This window comes from Corythoichthys intestinalis, chromosome 8 (assembly GCF_030265065.1).
Source record: "Corythoichthys intestinalis isolate RoL2023-P3 chromosome 8, ASM3026506v1, whole genome shotgun sequence".
NCBI classification, from domain to species: domain Eukaryota; kingdom Metazoa; phylum Chordata; class Actinopteri; order Syngnathiformes; family Syngnathidae; genus Corythoichthys; species Corythoichthys intestinalis.
This window is the reverse complement of record NC_080402.1, coordinates 4,824,824-4,843,174: the sequence shown is the minus strand read 5'-3', so window position 1 is coordinate 4,843,174 and position 18,351 is coordinate 4,824,824. Positions and strand designations below refer to the sequence as shown.

Here is an 18,351-nt window from a genome sequence, read left to right as displayed (position 1 = left end):
CTCCATTGCTGATTTCAATGATTATTAGTAGTAGTAGTTTTTGCTTCATTTTTATTTTTGTTTTATTTTTATTTATTTATTTTTATTCTGTGATTAAATGCGATCTTTTGTCTTGGTTTTTACGTTGTATTGATTTAAATGTGATTTTTATGGTCTTCATGTGATGTAAAGCACTTTGAATTGCCTTGTGTTGAATTGTGCTATATAAATAAATTTGCCTTGCCTTTGCCTTACTCTACCCCCTGGTCTGCCTCATTTCAAATGGCTGAATCCAACTGCTCCTTGTTAAGACCAACATAAGCTAAGATTTTTTTTGGGGCTTATGTTTTATTTTTAATGCATTCATAATTTAGCTTATTGGTATATTTAGCTGTTCTTTGTGGGAATATGTGTCTGAACCATTTGTGAAGAGCATTGTAAAAAAAAAGTTAGCGTTTTATAGCATTTAAGCTAGCAGGGTTTTGCTATGTAATTTAGCCAATGTTTCTTTCGTTGTACATAGATCCTCAGTTATTTTTTTATATCGTTTGAGGCTAAGCTCAGGTATTTTAATTTTTCATGTTCCTTATCCGATTACTCGATTATTCGAACTAACTAGTAAATCGATTAATCGACTACTAAAATATTCGATAGCTGCGGCCCTAATATGCAGTACATGTTTTGACCTACAGAGGGGCCATGTTTTCATACCTGCAACGGACGCCCGGGGAGATGACGTAGATTGTCACTGTCACTCGACGAATACAACACTGCGATTCCTTTTACGTGGCGAGATGTCCAACACACAGCGGCGATTACTAACTATTTGTGTTTTTATTGAGTCTTATTACCTTTTCATTGCCTAAAAAAATACTTTTTGCATGCGTTTCACACTCATACTTTTAAGCATTGTGTTTTCTTGTGGTAGCTTTAAAGCAGATTGTTGGTCTGTTTACCACATTAGTCACGTATAGGCCTGTCGCGATAACAAATTTTAGTGTAGGATAATTTATTTGATCAATTATTGCGATATGCGATATTATTGAGCCCCCCCAATTTTTTTTTTTTTTTTTAAAAACAAATTTACAATAACACTGTGAGAATACAGTATATATTAATAGATCAAGTACACCCATTTTAACGCAATAAATGTTTACTCTTAAATTCAAAAATACTTTTTAAGAAATCACAACTAAAAACAATAGACCATGCCTCTTTTAAGTAAACGACAACAATATTAATGCCGCACAGAAACACAGAAAAAATAAAATGTCTTTTTTAAGAAAAAAATTAATTTGCACTTAATAACTTAAGCATCTAGGCAAATGAAAACTTTTCTCCTCATAGCTTCTACTATGGCGTTCCATGTGTAATATTGTGATTGGATGTTTTCCGAGGCACCATGAAGCGCACGCAACGGTGTTGTTGTTTTGTTCATGTGACACGGCAGTGAGAGACACGGACACAGCCTGCCGAGAGCCACAGGTTGAAGTGTTGTAAGCGCGTGTGTTAATAAAAAACGAAGTTGTCAGCACGTCGTGTGTTTGATATTATTGCCAGAAAAACACACATACTAGGACACCATACAGCTTCCTTTTTAATGTTGTCCTTATAATGATGATCTGCTACGTCATAAATCACTTTGTGACTTTCCACCTCCATGATGGAGCGTTCTTCGTCCATGTTCGCTGGTTAAACCGTGAATAAGCAACTGGGCTATTGACTCCGCCCATTTTGACGGATTCGTCTCTGGCAAAAATTAAAAATAGCCTAAACCATCCGGCGGGCTCCAGCACGCCAGAGATGGTCCGCAGTCAATCCGGAGCACTGAAGCGGCCGGTGTACGTTGAACAATAGGATATAATGGGAACAAATTGGCTCTGGTGCTATTTTTGCCAGACCCAGAACGAAAATGCATTTTGCGTAGTTGGTAACAAGGAAGCCGAACTTTTAACAGCACGTCAGCCGCACGCAAGTGCACACGAGGCGATAAATCGCAGCGGGAAAATTACCGCCTTCATTTACCGTGCGATAAATGCAATTATTGCATACTGCGACAGGCTTACTCTCGTCTTGTCTTTCCTATTTATTTTGCTTTTGCTGCTCGTTTTGTGAAATATCGACAGTGCAGTTGTGCTCATTAATGTTCCTCTCGAGTTCAAATTGAAAGGTTTAAACAGATGACATGTTTATGTCGCTAGAGTCATACTCTGGAAGCCCGGCAGCGTAGCCATGTGACGTCGTCGCCCTGCGACTTCAGCAACAATGGCGACCTACTAGTTAACCCTTTAACACCGAACGTGTCGGCAGCGACGCGTTTACCCATGTCGTCTTTGAAGCTTCGTCACGCTGTAATTACGTCACCCACGTGCCGCTGGTTGGTCTCATTTGAAAGTACGGAAGTTGATGTCCACACCAGTTTTTATTTGAAGTCAATCGACCAAGAAAAACGGGAGGTATTGTCATTTGAGTTTAATAGTTTTATTGCACTCATAAATATGCATTAAAACGCTGCATGGACCATGTATCTATCTCCATATTTCCATCATTTCTTGTCCTTTTTCAAAACCGAAAAAAGCACAAAAGACTACATATCACAAGAGTCGTTGTGATGTCAAGAAGGACGAACTGAAAGTGGACATTTTTTGAAAAAATAAAATTAAATAAATTTCCGAGCGAGGCGCCAACTAACGAAAAGGAGGCAAGCTGAAGCAAACAACGGCCAGTTTGAGCGAGCGACTTTGAAACGTGCAGAATGAATCTAAAACTAAATTTAGCGCAAGCTAATGCATTATTTCATTAACTCAAGGAAGAAGATGAGCCGTATTTGCCGTCGTTTTCCTCGGATGAGTCGGCGTTTCTACGAGTAGAAGTGCCAGGCTGACAGCAGCGCGCAAACGGGACGGAGTAGGCTGTGTGACGTTGTGTGTGACGCAGCTCCGTTACCTGTTCATGCAGAAGCTTTATTGAGTTCGCAAAAAAAAAAAAAACTTTATTGGGTCGTATGCCAGAAAAATTTGAATTGAACTGAACTACTTGTCAATATTTTTTTAAATACTTTTTTTCAATGTTATATATATTTTTCTTCAAGAAAATTTTATAAAGATGAGTGTTCGAGAAGCTTGGTTGCATGTACGTAAATACTTTAGATAAGGTGATGGGTATAATACCTAACTTCACAAAGAGATATCCTCCAAACCCTTTTTGTGTTAGATGATATATATATATTTTTTTTTTTCCTCACTATTTAGCACTGTATATAACCCGTTTTGACCATAGTATGTGTAAAGGCCAAAAACACCTATGACCATACTTGCTGTTTGTGTTGAAGTGTCAAACATAAAACTATTCAATCTTATTTTTTTCTATTGAATGTTTATCCTAACAAGTAGAATAAATATTATCAAGCTTCAAAACGTTTGGTCGAGCATGTTTGGTTGTCAATGGGACATCAACATTACAAATTTTGAAAAAATATTTTGGGATTTTTTTGTCTTTTTGGGTCCAAAATGTGGATTATAATTGGTCAGTGAAGAAAACAACAGTTTGGACATGAAGTTCAAGGTGTCCTTAAAAAAGGGACCCAACTTGGCCATTGTGAACAATTTTTTCTTTGAAATATAAAGGCAACATCAAATGCATGCAAATTCGGCCAAAATAGGCTTAGGTGTTAAAGGGTTAAACTAATTTTACAAATTGTATTGACAAGCTTCTGAGGTACTTCCGCTTTAATTCTGCATTTCTGCTCGTGACTTCCGTTTTACACTTTCTCCATCCAAAAAAACCAACAGTGGAGCTGGAGTAACATTACTCGTCAAAATCCCTCAAAAAAGACAATTTGGAAATAACGCATCCAACTGCCATCATCACGACATGGGAGGACATCTTCTTGAACATGTCATGGCAGAACCAAGCCCGTGCCACGACAAAAAACAGGAGTTTATATAGCCATGTTTCCGCTTGTGTTATGTAAGGCATGTTCTTCCTATCCCTGCATTTTCATGTGTCCGGTGCTCATAAAAAAAAAAAAATTTTTTAAATCTTCTGCCTGAAACGACTTGTTGTCTTTGAAATTGTTATTATGATGATGATTTTAATTATGATGATGTTTAATATTATTTACTACAACTACTGTGCTGCTGTGGCTGCATCACATGCTATCTGCTGCTAACCTATTGCTAATCAGTAAGTGTAGGATGGCACAATTATGTAAACACATAAATGCAAGTGTTAGAAGTTTTTTATTTGTTTGTCTACAGGAGGAAAATGCTGTTAGGCAAGGGAATACAAATTGATGTGCCTCACAACAACACTTACTGGACGTCAATGGACATATATCGAGACTTCGTGCTTTCTACTTTGATGACGGAAACGTGTATTTATGCTCCACCTTCGTTAATATTTCTCTAATAATTTTCTAAATTGTGATTTACTGCCCTGTTTTGCACAGGCACCAATCGTTTTAAATAAAACAAGAAATTGAATCATGCTGTCCAAATGTTTTATTGCGATTAATATCTGCAATAAAAAAAGAATGACATACTACTTTTGTTTATGTACATACCTTGTAGTATTTCCTTGTCACAACAAAAACAGTGTCAGCCCTTCTGCATTCGACAACTGTAATATTATTTGTAATTTCGCCTCATTTTGGTCACTCAAGTGCCCGGCGTATCAATCTACAGCCTCACTTCAACACAGGCTGACATGTGTTATAATTTTGTCCACGAATGATCAACGAATTGGTAAGAACAAACATACAATCGCTTCCAAACACTTCCAGGAGTTCCCGCACAGCACAGAAAGTCTCGGAGCCTCATCTACGTCGTGCTGAATCCAATTTTGGAGATTCCGTACGTTCCTCTGGTTTATTTTGATATGCAGTTTTAACTTTGTCAACACACTGCTTACTTCAACCGCACTTCATGTTTTTCTGTCTCAACCAGAAGTTCGGAGCAGAAACCCATGCTTCGCTCAGGAAACTAACTTGTCGATATAAATGAAAACATCAAGAGGGGTGTAAATATCAAATTATTTTAACCCATAATAACGTTAGTCTGTAAAAACTATAAAGTCTCTCTATCCGTGGATGCCTTCAACCAGTATCGGCCTTTGAAAATCCCATATTGGTCGACCTCTAACGTCTAGTGATGTCAATTGCATCCATTGAGTTAACTTTACATCGTTAAAATGTGTTTTCACGTTCACATCGAAAAAAAAAAAATCTGTTATCCTCAATGTGTACAGGTTGTCAGGTCTACAAAGTTGTATAACCGCACAACCACAACAATTAGCATACTGTCAATGAATTAGCTAAGGTTTGCCCGCATGCCTCATGTGAGTAAACGTTACACAGATGCCGACGGCAACCGCGGCCTTCCTTGTAAAAGCAGGAAACACACCGCCGCATTTACTCAACAGCCTCGTTAAAAAAATAAAATAAAAAAAAAGAAGGAAAAAAAAAAAAACACTCCGAAACTTGCTAGCGCTACAGCCGCACTCCCTTTCCTCTTATGACATTTCGTTAGCGGTAGCTTCGTTATGGCCAAATGGTCAGCTTCTGCGGCTAATGGGTGCACGGAGTGACACGGCCGAGCAGCGTATTTCGCGTGTCCGTTACCCGCTAATCAATTTAGTCTTGTCCCTGCGCGGGACAGGGAGGCACTAATGATGTTCCGCAGCCCTCCACGAGAAGGGAGGGGACGGTACATTATAAAGAAGCTACATTATTTATCAGCAGGGTCCTGGACGGGGCGTCCATTAGCCCCCCTGCTCAATGGGGTCAGCGGCTCTAACGAGAGTGCAGGAAGAGAGAGTGATGGCGGCAGAGAGGCTGTAATGCCAAGAGAAAGCGCAAAGTGAAAGTGACAGTAATGACATACATCTTAGACACTCAGTGGGACCACTCCGATATCAGCTCTCAAAGACGCCTCAAGCATCAATAAAACAGATGGATACACAATGGAAACATTATTATTCCCTACAATATGAAAAGTGGTGGAGATTATCAGTTAATTGGTTGGAAAATGTGTTTTTGATGGTGGCTTTGCATTTAAAGTGCATATGACACCAGAAAGCATGTTTTTCTCATATTATACACTAGGAGTGGGAACCTCATGGTACCTCACGATACGATACGATTTGCGATACAAAGCTCACGATAACGATGATTTGACGATATAGCGATTCTAGGATATTCTCCAAAAACTAGTAAAAAAAAAAAACAAGCTTCTGCTGTGAATTGGAATGAGTTTATCACGAGTAGACGTCCAATCCATTTGAACTGGGAGGGTGGCAGCGAATGAACATTCGTTCATTCGCTGCCATCCCTCCCACTTCAAACGGATTGAACATCTATGGCTGTCAGTTGCAGCTAATGTCAGGCAATGAGTAATTTTGGGCCATTTAAGGTCATCTACCTGTTGATTTTCAGTTACTTCCTGTTGTTTTGGGGGTATTTTATGGGTCACTTGCTGTTTATTTAGCGTTACAGAACAGGAAGTGTCCTGGGAATCACCTGAATGAATAGGCAGTAAGCCTGAATGATATTTCGTTTAAACATCGCCATCGCAATGTGCGCGTGCGCAATAGTCCCATCGCAAGCACGTGCGATAGTTTTTTTCATCCACATACGCCGTGCTTTCTGCTCTGCCACAGCTTCACACCCTCCCTCTCCCAGCCCTTTGTTCCTCACAGTCAATGCAGCGCTTGCTTATTAAAGTTAACGATGCTCGTTGTCTTAGATCTTGCCAAAGAAGGAGACTGCAAGGCGGAGCAATGTGTCAATCATCGTTTAACTTGTTAAATAATTTCTGCAAGGAAGCCACGCTGGAATGAATGTGTGCGTGTGTGGACACATTGGTGACATATAAAATAAATGCCAGAAGTGATCATGAGGCGTTTGAAATTTCTACATGTCACTCCAAGAGTCACAGCTAAGGTAGATAAACAGAAGCATTGAATAAAGCCAAGCATTTTTCTACTGAAGTACTTTATTCTTGTTCAAAAATGATTTGGTTGGACAGTTAGGTTTAAAACTGATAGTAATTATGACATTTGAAGTGCTTAAAAATCATTTATTTAGATACATTTTTTAAAATCACTTTGGGGGGAAAAAAAGTGAGAAAAAACATGTCTTATATGTAGCTCTTTCCAATGCTAAAGCTGAATAAATACATTGAGAACAAAAAACACACACACAAAAAAAAAAAAAAATGGGGGGGTGCGCTACTTTGCGGTTTTTCACCTATCGCAGCGGGTTCTGGTCCCCATTAAACGCAAAAAACGAGGGGTCACTGTACACTGTGGTGATGGTGAGTCATCCAAAGTCCGTTTCCAAACAGCTATATGACAATATAATATCGCAATATATTGCAACCCCCCCAAAAATTTCAACAATAGTTTTTTCCAATATCGTTCAGGCCTAATAGACAGAGACTCAAACTCAACAGGAAATGACCTGTAAATGCCCTAAAATGATAAGCAAGTAAGCCTGTCGCAGTATGCAATAATTCCCATTTATCGCACGATAAATAAAAATGAAGGTGGTCATTTTTCCGGTGCGATTTATCGCCTTGCGCAAACACATGGGCAGACGTGCTGTTAAAAGTTCGGATTCCTTGTTACCAACAGCGCAAAATGCATCTTCGTTCCAGGTCCGGCAAAAAATAGCACCGGAGTCAATCGTTCCCATTATATCCTATTGTTCAACGTATACCGGCCGCGTCAGTGCTTCGGACTGACTGCGCGCCGGCGTTGTTGCAGGTGGGCGCTCCCGTCAGGGGTGACATTTCACGCGGGACAGCTATTTTTCAGCACAACGCCGGATATTTACAACGAAGTCTGCCAAAACATTGTTACCGACTTGGCTGCTACGAACAACCTCGCTTTGACAACCGAGAGCTGAATAGAAATGATGAACATTGAGTGGCAAATTAAGAGCGCTGTGCTTCAAACTCGTCCTGTTTATGAAAGTCGATTGTCATATGCTGGTGTTGTGCAGTAATGAGCAGACGTGACTTCAGCGGCGTTTGCTAACTTTTTTAATGCGCGCGCACACACTAGATATCATGAAATAGCAAACTAGATGTGCCATTGGCAACGTGAGCCCAGAGTGATTATGGGACACGTAGTCCATATACTACATCGATGAATTCTAAACTGTCAAGACTGAATGGAAGTTAGGGAAGGCCATATCAATCCATACCAGTGACTATAGATAATGTTGCAAATATTGTTAATTCAGTACGTGACACAGATGGATTCGGACCAAAAATAGGATGTCTTGCTCATGTAGTAAACCTAGCTGCTAAGAGAGCTGTAGCAATCAACAGTAAGCCCTGCCTCACTTTACAAACAGTAAAGATTGTTCTCAGCACATTTATACAAAACTTTTTCAAATGAGCAAGAAGTAAGCACATAACTATTATGCACTAAAATGCATGTTTACATGATGCCAATCTAATTTTTGCTCGTTAACAAAAAAAAAAAACGAAACAAAAAATATAACTTTTTTTTTTTTTTAGAGCATTAAATGTATTGAATCGGATTGAAAATTGTGTCCCCCGTATCGAAAATCGTACTGAACCGTGACTTAACTGTATCGTAGCATCCCACTGGAACACCATTGAAGAAGGGGAAAAGTTTTCATTTGCCTAAATGCTTAAGTTATTAAGTGCATTTTTTTTTTTTTTCTTGAAAAACACATTTTATTTATGCAATGTTTCTGTGCGGTATTAATATTGTTGTCTTTTACTTAAGCGGCATGGACTATTGTTTATAGTTGTGATTTCTTAAAAAGTATTTTTGGATTTAAAAGTAAATATTTATCGGGTTTAAATGGGTGTACTTGATCTATTAATATATACTGTATTCTCACTGTGTTATTGTAAATTGGTTTTAAAAAAATTGGGGGGCGCAATAATATCGCATATCGCAATAATTTATGAGATAAATTATCGCACACTAAAATTTGTTATCGCGACAGGCGTATAAGCAAGTGACCTGTAAATACCCCGAAAATCGGACCGAATGACTGTGAATTAGGGCTGCAGCTATCGATTATTTTAGTAGTCGATTAATCGATGAACTACTTAGTTCGAATAATCGAGTAATCGGGTAAGAACATGAAAAATGAAAATACCTGAGCTGAGCCTCAAGCAGTATTTAAAAAAAAAAAAAAAAAAAAAGAGGAGCTAGGTGCTAGGTACAACAAAAGAACAATTTGCTAACTTACATAGCAAAAGTCCGCTAGCTTAAATGCGATAAAAGTTGACGTTTTTTTTTACAATCCTCTTAACAAATGGTTCAGACACATATTCTCACAAAAAAATGGCTAAATATTCCAGTAAACTAAATTATGAATGCATTAAAAAACATTAGCTCCAACAAAAAATTAGCTTACGTTGGTCTTAACAGGGAGCAGTTGGATTCAGCCATGTGAAATGAGGCAGACCAGAGTGCGGTGTATCCACCCTAATCAATAAAACTAAATACAAACACTTTCAAAACAAACCATTACGACGCCACTTTAACGAATACTCGAAGCTATAAAATTTAATTCAAATATTTTTTCGAATCGAATACTCAAGTTAATCGAATAATCGTTGCAGCGCTACTGTCAATGCTCTGGTTTTGGATGAACGAACGTTCCCAGTCTAAATGGATTGGGCGTCTAGCACCGTCAATGGCAGCCTTTTTTTTGGACACCTTTTTAAAACGTTATCCCGATTCTTGACAGGAGTATATCGATAACCTTTAGGGATACAAAGTATCACGATATATCACCATTTCGATATTTTGTCACACCCCTATTATACACACCATTTTATGCTCCTGAATAAAATGGACCACTTCGATGTGTGCGGAAGCAATCGATATATTTATTCAATTTTTTTAATCCAGCGCCATGAAAATGAGTGACTTCCAGCCAGAGTCTAGGATTGAGGAAGAAGGCGGATGTGACGTCTAGGGGTCTATGCCTAGATCATGCATATAGAACTACATGCGAAATGACAGACTCAGTAGCGTTAGTAAACAGCCGTCATTTTAGAGCAGTAAACTTCTCAGAAAGGCTCTATCTAAGTAACTTTTTATCTAAAATACTCCTAAATCAGCAAAATCTTGACTTGAGTCTATCTTTAAAGGATGAAACAGTTTTAAAATGTTCACATATCAAAAGTAGACAGAAGGGAACTAATGCAAAAACGGGCAATTTTATCAACTTTAACGGTTGATTCACAACATTAAATGACCTCCAAACATAACAAATGTTACTCTGTTTTTGTTTTTTGGGGGGAAAAAGGAAAAAAAAACCATGAAAGGTAACACCATTTACTTTGCCGAGGAAGTTTTTTACTACTGTGTGTGTATTTCATGAGTCAGTCACTTCACAAGCCAAAGAGCTATGGCATTTTAACAGTCGAAAATGTTTACATTTTAAGTGTTTATTTCATTTTCTTAAAAGCAAAATAAAGGAGTTTAAAAAAAAAAAAGAAAAAAGCAAAACGCAAACCGAAACCGAACCGAAACCGTGATCCCAAAACCGAGGTTCAAACCGAACCGTGGGCTAACTGAACCGTTGCACCCCTAGTATCAACATACTCACATCCTACATCTACATCCTATTCTATGCGATGCTATCCTATTCTATTCGTAAGAACATCCTATTCTATGCTGTCTCATTCCTAATCCTGACACTGAGGTTTTCTTTTTGTGTCTAACTGCACCTAGTCATGCGTGAATCCCATCAGACATGTGATAGCCCAGCAGACGAGTGGAGATGCCGCTTGGGTGCTGTCCCAGGGCTATGGCCCTTCCCGAAACCAATCGAGGGGGGGCATCCACAAAGGGGCCGTCGTCATCCCCCCGGCCCATCCGCACCCCCATCTACCAGCCTTCAGTGTTCAAAATAAATGTACGTATGATACCTGCTGTATTGGAGCATATTAGGGACCAGTGCTTCTTGGTGTTTTATCCAGCAATGGCTACTGAGCTAAAATTGATAGTTAGCATTATTTTTTATTTTACACCCTCATCACTCTATAGCGCTATGTTTTCACAGATTAAATAACGTGGCTTACATACAGGCTTTAGCCACGCATCGACAGTGGTCATAATTGATAGAAAACTAGCCCTCCGCATGGCTAACGTTACGTGAGCTAGTGACAGTAACGTTAATCTTATTTATTAGCGCTATGTAGTCTACTGCTTTAAGATGGCGGCTGTTTACTGACGCCGCCCTGTCTGTCATTTCACATCTAGTTCTACTTACATATGATATCGCTGAGACGCATCAGAATTTAGCAACCTGCTACCACCGTAGCATCATGCAGGCGTAGTTTTTAGCAACGTCGGCGTGGCTTGTAGCAGCTGTCGGCTGCAGTAAGGTATTTTTTTTTATTGGTACTTCCTCTACGCACGTGACGTCAGCGCGTTGTCCCGCATTAAAAGTACTCGGGGCAAAACGTGATGCTTAGAGCTGGCAAAATGAAACGATTTCTCAAGGTGAATAAAATTACTCGGATCAGTTTTTTAACTCGAGTTGCTCGAGTTGCTCGAGTATGCGAGTATTCGTTTCAGCTCTAACTGACACCATTATACCATAGCAGCGCAAACGAAACTTTTTACAGCACAAACAGTCACAAACGTAACACAAACAATAGACATCGTTTTATACACGTTTGCCTCCGATGGGGGGGCCAACTTCACGGAGGTTTTATGATACATAGTATCGCGATAAATCACCATTTCGATATATTGTCCCACCCCAACTTTCAAGCGAGCTATTTCAACCGCGCTCGGCACTCGATGTGGGGGTTCACGTCGTGTTAACAGGGACACCTCAATGCGACACATGGCGGAGCATGCTGTCATCAGGCAAATGTTTTGACTGTCTCGCTCGCTGCGGGAATGCCACTACCCTATATTTACACCAGAGTACATTTTTACATGTTTTATTTTAGGTATTTGAAGGCAACCCGTCAAGTTCCCAAGCACAAAGGATGACAATCTAGTCAAGGAAGGTCAAAATGCAGGTCCTTTGGGTAACGTGATATGTCACCTTCAATGACGTCAGTGCTCACACACAAAAGGATGCTCATCAAAAGGACACTCAACAAAAGCTCTGATTTATAAGAAAATTGAGTCGTTTTGGATGTAATTTTAGCTTCAATTCAATAATAAATATAAGGTTCGACTACTTTCAATATAGGCACCCATTTTGTCTATGAATCATATAGATTGATTACTTTTTTCACGTCAGCATCCATTTTGTCTTTGCAAAAAAAGCTTTCTTCTATTCTATAAATGTAAATTTTTCAAAGCTACACACGCATTTTTAAAATAATACAACTAATTAATTCAGTGTATCCAAATGAGAAGTTTAGAAGTAAAAGTAAACGCAGTGTGGGGTACTTGAGAGCCATTTAAATATGATTTGATGCAGTTGAAATGGTCTGTTAGGACCTGGCAGGTATTCAAGTGGCTTTAAACACATTTTTTAAAATTCGAGTTACACATTGTCACTTGTTATGCTATTAAATGACACTTTTATTTCATTTAAAACGGGATGAAACGGCGAGAAGAACTATAGAGGAGGGAAAGAGGAAAAAGTTTCGAGTGCCTCCGCTGGGAAATGTTAACTCTGTCGTGTAGAAACGCAACACATACAACAAAAAGGAGAAATGCGAGGATGCAAGGTAGCTAGAAGTGGACATAAATGCATTTTAAAACAAAGTTGGCGTTACCTTAAGTGAGTATGGAAGCGGCGAGCGGGTTGGTTCTCCCGTTCCCTCTCATGAGCTCCTCGCAGAGGCGTGATGCGACCTGGCGTCAGTGAGTCGCGGGACCTCAACACCCTCCGCCCCGCAGCCAGTATCACTCCGCCGGCCCGCCTTCGACAATAACAAGACCTACTTTTTTTCCATCCCGAAAGCTTCTTCTTCGCTTCATTACGCAACTGTGGCTCTCTCTCCTGGCCAAATTTAAAGTGTTTTTGGAGTCCTTTTCCCATCCTTGTTTCGTGGTTTGTCACCGTTTTTAAAATATAAATTTAAATGTGGGATGGCCCGTGTGCTGAGGCTTTTATTCCATCACTTTTTGAGCATATGAGTGGATAAAAACTATATCGGATGCACTTCGTCTTCTTTAAGTGATCATACAATAAGATTCAATGCATACCTTGTGGTGCATGAAATATGATGATAACCATAGAACAAGAAATAGAATGTACAGTGGTATGAAAAAAGTATCTGAACTATTTGGAATTTCTCACATTTCTGCAAAAAATCACCATCAAATGTGATCTGATCTTTGTCAAAAATCACACCGATTAAAAAACAGTGTCTGCTTTAACTAAAACCACCCAAACATTCATAGGTTTTCATATTTCAATGAGGATAGTATGCAAACAATGACAGAAGGGGGAAAAATAAGTAAGTAAACCATCACATTTAATATTTTGTGCCCCCCCCCCCCCCCCCCCCCTTTGGCAGCAATAACTTCAACCAGATGCTTTCTGTAGCAGCAGATCAGTCCGGCTCATTGATCAGGACTAATCTTGGCCCATTCTTCTCTCCAAAACTGCTGTTCAGTCAGATTCCTGGGATGTCTGGCATGAATCACTGTCCTTAGGTCATGCCACAGCATCTCAATGGGGTTCAAGTCTGGACTTTGACTTGGCCACTTCAGAACGTGTATTTTGTTCTTCTGAAACCATTCTGAAGTTGCTTTACCTCTGTGTTTTGGATCATTGTCTTGTTGCAGCCTCCATCCTCTTTTTAGCTTCAACTGTCTAACAGACGGCCTTAGGTTTTCCTGCAAAACATCCTGATAAAGTTTTCAATTCATTCTTCCATTAATGATTCCAAGTTGTCCAGCCCCTAAGGTAGCAAAACAGCCCCAAATCATGATGCTCCCTCCACCATGCTTCACGATGGGGATGAGGTGTTGTTATTGATGATGTTGGTGAGCTGTTCCATTTTCTCTCTACACATGAGGTTGTGTGTTTCTCCCAAAAAATTAAACTTTGGTTTCATCAGTTCACAAAATATTTTGCCAAAACCTCTGTGGAGTGTTCAAGTGCCTTTTTGCGAACATTAAACTAGCAAAAATGTGTTGAAAGCCACTTGAATACCTGCCAGGTCCACAGCAGTGGAGTCCTTCCATGAACACCGTTCTTGGCCATAGTTTTACATATAGTTGATGTGTGCACAGAGATATTGGACTGGGCCAGTGATTTCTGTGTCTTTAGCAGACAATATTGGGTTCTTTTTTACCCCTCTGAGTATTCAGCGCTGAACTCTTGGCGTCATCTTTTCTGGACAGCCACTCCTTGGGAGAGAAGCAACAGTACCAAACTCTCTCCATTTGTAGACAACTTCTCTGACTGTCGATTGATGAACATCCAGACTTTTAGAGACCTTCCCAGCTTTATACAAATCAACAATCCTTGATCGCAGGTCTTCAGATAGCTCTTTTGACTGAGCCAAGATGCACATCAGACAATGCTTCTGATCAAGACAATTTTTACTTTTAACTTTTTTTCTCATCAGTGATTGGGCACACAACTGACAAATTGTTTGGTAAAAATTGGTTTCAATTAAACCTCCTTAGGCAGAAGGTTCACATATTTATTCCCCCCTCCCCCTTCTGTCATTGTTTGAACGCTATCCTCATTAAAATATAAAAACCTATAAATGAGTGATTTTAGTTAAAGCAGACAGTTTTTACATCTGATGCTTTTTCATACAACTGTACGTGTCAGTCGGGGTGTGACATTATATCAAGAAGCTGATATATCGCTATTAGTGTATCATTCGTTCACTCCATGTCTGTTTTTGAATCCAAAAATGGAAAACAACTCATTATTTCATTTGTTTTCAAATCAAAAAGTAGCTGGAGAATGACCGCCGACCAGCTGTTCCAATCTTTTTCGCCTTTCGAAAACGAAAAATAGCACAAAACCACCCCGGTTCATATCACACGGTGGCGGGATTGATTCTTTTCACCGATCTGCCAACCCCCTGGTGGAGAGCAAGTTATAGCTCGTCGTTACCCTGCTGCGGACAGAAGAGCTCGTTGCCAGGGAAGAAGCTGGGGAATGACCGCCGGACAAACCGGCCGACGTCGGAGGAGCGCGTGGCTGCCCGAGCCCAAGCCGAGGATAGCAGTCTATTGCCGGGCACACGAAGAGGGTAGAGGGGGCTGGGAGTCTGGACGATATGGAGAACCGCAGATGAGAGCAAGGGGCTGCATGAGCATAAGCCAAGTATAGCGCTCTCTCGCCGGGCATACGAAGACAACCAGGATGGGTGTGCGACAAACCGCCGGTCGCTGGCCGAGTGGTCTTCCCACTGGACAAGGAGCATTGCAGCGTTTGCCATGATTCCAGTATTTGACATAATACAAAACACGCCAATGGTCCCACAGTTGTCGGACTTGTTTTGACCAATCTCCGCAGTGAACGGGAACTTTTTGAAACCCATAAAGGCTCACACGCCTCTCCCTGGTGCAGCAACAAAAGCCTGCAGCACATTTGGCTGGCGTGATGCAAAAAAACGAATGAATTAATCTGCAAAGTCAGCTGAATCCGCAGTCCATCTGCATGCTATAAAGCAATGCTGTATTGTGAGACGCTGACCCGGGTGATGTCACATTCACATTCGTCCTCAATCTAGGAAGTCACTCATTCAAAAAATACTATATATATATATATATATATATTAGGGCTGTCAAAATTATCGCGTAAACGGGCGTTAATTAATTTTTGTAATTAATCACGTTAAAATATTTGACGCAATTAACGCAGATGCCCCGCTCAGACAGATTTAAATGACAGTAGACAGTGAAACGCTCACTTGTTGTGTTTTATGGAGTTTTGCCGCCCTCTGCTGGCGCTTGGGTGCGACTGATTTTATAGGCTTCAGCATCCATGAGCATTGTATAAGTAATTATAGACATCAACAATGGCGGGCTAGTAGTTTATTTTTTGATTGAAAATTTTACAAATGTTATTAAAACGAAAACATTAAGAGGGTTTTTAATATAAAATTTCTCTAACTTGTATTAACATTTTTCCTTTAAGAACTACAAGTCTTTCTATCCATGGATCGCTTTAACAGAATGTTAATAATGTTAATGCCATCTTGTTGATTTATTGTTATAATAAACAAATAGTCCTTAAGTACCGTATGTTGAATGTATATATCCATCTTGTGTCTTATCTTTCCATTCCAACAATAATTTACAGAAAAATATGGCATATTTTATAGATGGTTTGAATTGCGATTAATTGCGATTAATTACGATTAATTAATTTTTAAGCTGTAATTAACTCGATTAAAAATGTTAATCGTTTGACAGCCCTAATATATATATATAATATATATATGTATATATATAATATATATATGTATATATATATACGCAGTATATATATATATATATATATATATATATATATATATATATATCGATCACTTCCACACACATCCAAGCGGTCCATTTCATTCAGGAGCATAAAATACCGCGGGAAATATGAAATAAACATGTTTTTTGCTGCCATAGGTACTGTTCCCATTCACCGGTGGATATTGGCCAAAATAAGCCCTACTACTGTGGGATCATGGGACTTACGAGGAAGTGAGTAAACATCGTGTTTTGTATTTTGTCAAATACTGGGATCATTTTAATATGTAGGTGGCTTGCATTTTGTGGCTGACATGCTCCTTGTCCCCTCGGCCGACAACCGGCGGCTTGTCACACATCCCCCCGCCGGGAGAGCAGTATACTCGACTTATTGCCCTCTTCGTGTGCCCGGTGTTCTGTCAAATTTTCTAACCGATCAGAAATTGCAACTTTGTGTTAAAAATAGCCGCGAATACAGTGATTACAAAGTAAACACTACAAACTTTCTTTAAGTAAAGGACTACTTAGTACGTTTGATCATGGATGGGCATTTAGCTTCCCTCATACACATTGTCATGTTAGCTGCACAACAACTGCAGTGGCTCTGGTATGACTCTCGCTGTTTACGTCTTCGTCGTGTAGTAAAGCATTATTTTGCCATATTCGTGTTAACCATTTGGCAGCTACACGCTCCTCCGACGTCGGCCGATTTGTCCGGCGGTCATTGTCCAGCCGCTTCCCTGCAAACGAGCCATCTGCCCTCAGCAGTGGAACGACGAGCGCTAATTCGTTCGCCGCCAGACGGGTTACCGATCGGCGAAGACAATCGATAACTCAGTCGTCATGTGAAATGATCCGGGCTAGTTATGTGTGATTTTCCGCTTCGAAGACGTTGAAACATAGCTCGGTTCGGGTTAGCACGTCGGCTAGCTGTCACACCTCTTGATTTGTTTACATTCTCTGAAGCTGGGGAATGGAAATGACATAAGCCCGACTTAGGTGGCATAAAATATCGTTCGGGAGGTGCGACAGTAAAGGTGAAGTTGACAGTTTTGACCATTATGGAGTAATTTTACCATGTCGTCCTGAATAAATGAATTTTTTTGATTTCATATTCCATTAAGCACAAGACTGTTATTTGTCATGACCATGCCATTTATTTAGCAATTGGGGAAAAATACTTGGATATGAAAGAATATCCTGTAAAAATATTGGAGTAGAGAGACTGAAAAAATGACATTTTCCTGCTCTCTTCATTGCGTTTTTACTCGTTCTGAATAATTACCCCTCAATGGGCTGCATACTAAATCAGATGAAATCGTTACTCTGCTGACGTCGTCCACCTGTTGGGGACGCTAGAGCCCTATAATGGTAGGCGTGGCTAACCGGCAGATTAAAAGACTAATTTATCATCTGCGTTATGCTAAATTGTTGTATATAGTCAAATCGTCTCAAAATATGATTCTAATTCGCATAATAATGCTATCTAAGACTTTTTTTCTCCTGTCGTACGCACCTCCAGGAAGACTGCGTTTCCCATGGGGGTTTAAAGTGTCGTAAAATCCTCAATCAATCAAAAATCAATCTCCCCGTTGCCTGCAGATGGATGAAACAACATTTCTGTTTTCAGCGGCTGTGTGAAGGATGAATAGTAATAAGGTAATGAATACAGTTGTGTCTAAACAATAGCATATGACGGTTAGCAACCATGTTGCTTAGTTAGGCTACTGCTGGTTGACGGGGGGTTGGCATCACACCAGCGAGTGAAAGCCCGGCTTTTTTTCGCTCCTCAGACAAAACTTTTTGTCTGTTTTGTTGCTATGCCATCTTCGCAGAATCCGCGTAAATATATTCGTGTCGACTTCCGCCTTTATAATGAATAGAGAAACGGGGAAGTGCCGTATGCCGTAAAGCAGTCAGAACATTTGTCGTTTTCTTTTGTGTGGCAGGGTTAATTAGTTAATT

At 39.8% G+C, this 18,351-nt stretch overlaps 1 protein-coding gene across 2 annotated transcripts in view; it reads right to left on the bottom strand.

The window, feature by feature from the left end:
* smad1 (SMAD family member 1) overlaps positions 1-12,858 on the bottom strand; it is a 44,048-nt gene extending 31,190 nt beyond the window's left edge. For both annotated transcript variants that reach the window (XM_057844503.1, XM_057844502.1), the window contains exon 1: positions 12,726-12,858. The gene's annotated coding sequence lies outside the window, so the exon portion shown is untranslated. The remainder of the gene's footprint in view (positions 1-12,725) is intronic.
* Between the last annotated feature and the right edge of the window lie 5,493 nt (positions 12,859-18,351).